The sequence below is a fragment of the Penaeus japonicus genome, unplaced genomic scaffold, assembly GCF_977035675.1.
Source record: "Penaeus japonicus unplaced genomic scaffold, GWHDUDI00000001_assembly GWHDUDI00000030, whole genome shotgun sequence".
NCBI lineage: Eukaryota > Metazoa > Arthropoda > Malacostraca > Decapoda > Penaeidae > Penaeus > Penaeus japonicus.
The window spans coordinates 14,142,257-14,144,756 of NW_028234432.1; the positions used below are offsets into that span (position 1 = coordinate 14,142,257).

The 2,500-nt window shown below is 40.6% G+C and overlaps 1 protein-coding gene across 1 annotated transcript in view; it reads right to left on the reverse strand.

The window, feature by feature from the left end:
• LOC122261691 (cryptochrome-1) overlaps positions 1 to 2,500 on the reverse strand; it is a 57,833-nt gene that overhangs the window by 35,898 nt on the left and 19,435 nt on the right. The gene's annotated exons all lie outside the window — the stretch shown is intronic.

A 2,500-nucleotide genomic window follows, 5' to 3' on the forward strand; every position in this document is an offset into this window, starting at 1 on the left:
GAGAGAGAGAGAGAGAGAGAGAGAGAGAGAGAGAGAGAGAGAGAGAGAGAGAGAGAGAGAGAGAGATAGAGGGGGGAGCAGGGAATATGAGGAAGAAATGGCAAGAATGGCGATGAGAGAGAAAGGGAGATGAGGAAGAAAAGATGAGAGTGATTATGAGATGAGAAAGAGGTTGACGTTAGAATTTGAGAAAGAGATGGGATGAGAGATGAGAGATCAAAATGGATGATGAGAGAGGCACGTTTGATAATACGATGGAAAAGCAGATGATGATGAGAAAAAAATGCATCTAAAAAATAGAAGAGTGTTAACATTTCAACTGATTTTCTATTCATACACTTAAAAATAACATATTGAAGCGTTACGAATTTCATGTTATTCGTTAACCATCTAAGGCATTTGATCTTGTATAAGTTATACAAATCTGTGATCTGAGCAGCGTAATGCCTAACGAAATCTAACGAAACAAAAGCAAAATCTCGTTTCTCGGCTGATCACAAATCAAAACTTCAAACATGTACAATCCATTGATCGCGAATACAAACAGGGTTGCTTTCGGCATTGAATTTGACAGCTGTGGGTGTTAGCGGTTGGACAGCTACTTCATTTTTTAAGTTATCCATTTTTTCCCCTTTCTCTCTCTCTCTCTCTCTCTCTCTCTCTCTCTCTCTCTCTCTCTCTCTCTCTCTCTCTCTCTCTCTCTCTCTCTCTCTCTCTCTCTCTCTCACCCTCTCCCTCTCCCTCTCCCTCTCTCTCTCTCTCTCTCTCTCTCTCTCTCTCTCTCTCTCTCACTCTCCCTATCTCTCACTCTCCCTATCTCTCTCACTCTCCCTATCTCTCTCACTCTCCCTATCTCTCTCACTCTCCCTATCTCTCTCACTCTCCCTATCTCTCTCCCTCTCCCTATCTCTCTCCCTCTCCCTATCTCTCTCCCTCTCCCTATCTCTCTCCCTCTCCCTATCTCTCTCCCTTTCCCTATCTCTCTCCCTCTCCCTATCTCTCTTTCTTTCTCTCTCTCTCTTTCTCTCCCTCTCATATGTACTACCCCTCTCTTTTTTATCTCCTTATCTCAACTCCCTCTCATCATTCTCTCCTCGCCCTCCCCTCTCTCTCTCTATCGGGTCACATGATATACAATACCAGTGCCTTTCTCTCTCTCTCTCTCTCTCTCTCTCTCTCTCTCTCTCTCTCTCTCTCTCTCTCTCTCTCTCTCTCTCTCGCTCTCTCTCTCTCTCTCTAGTAACCTAGACAGTATATTGAATAGGTGTCATATGCAGACGGGGTAAGTCTGCACCAGTCAAGGTTTAATGAGGAGAAATTTAATTAGCGGTGTTATGAGCAAGTCAGTCCCCGTCTCCCTATATTGATAGGTTACGACGTACATGATGATACCTGCCATGAAGTACATGACAAAAGTCATGACATATTTGGCGTTGGGGGGGAGGGCAGATCGTCGTTTCTTTATGGTATTAGGAGTAATAACTGTACTTAGTATCTGGTGATGCCATTTGTAATCATCATTAATGTAAATGCCGTAATATTCCCCAAACTAGGTTCAGTTCAAAATCACAAAGACAGCACCAGTCTCTCCTAGGAAAGGAAGCCTTGAATGGCACCAACCCAAGGTCTCTAGCAAGCACTATCTTCAGCGAGCGATGACACACAACAAGATGCTAAATCGTGTTCTAAGGTACCGCGATGAAGGATGTGCAGGCAGAAAGAGAAGAGGAAGGTGACCCAGACCATGCCCAGTGCCAGTAGGGCTGCTTGATGCTCTAGCCCTCGCAGTCATATTATCTTCATTGGGGATGGTTATTTCTTTCGTATGCGTTTACGAGAGTATACGAATACAAAAATTATAAAGTTGCTTTTTCTCCTTCTATAAAACTGCAATACTTTTAGCACACTGAGTATAAAGAACATAATGGGTTGATATGTACCTTATAAAAAATAAAAATCTACTACATTGATAAAGCCTGTCAGATGGTACATAAAAGTCTCACTATACAGTAAAACACAAAAAATACGAGCGCAAACATTGTTCTAATGTCAAAATGAGTGAATGAAAGTGAGCGCAAAACGTCGCATCGCTCTGGAATAAAACTCATATGGGGGGGGGCCGCGCAGGTGGCACTAGTGCCCGTGCCTAGGACTGGGCAACCAAATCTAACCCCGTCTTTAATTTGTCAAGAACTAGAGTATGAAGCCTAGCACGGATGGCACGCTAGGCGAAAGTAACTTTGCTTTATTTCAAATGGCTTTAGAATTATACTAAATAGTTATCGCTTCAAATTACACATTTTTCATACATATAAATTGCGTTTCAATCTACTATTCTGCACAAACGTTGGATTATATAATATATTTAGTAAAACATACCCAAAATTGGAGGAGTGAAAAAAAAAAAAAAAAAAAAAAAAAGCTATATATATATATATATATATATATATATATATATATATATATATATATATATATATATATATATATATATATATAT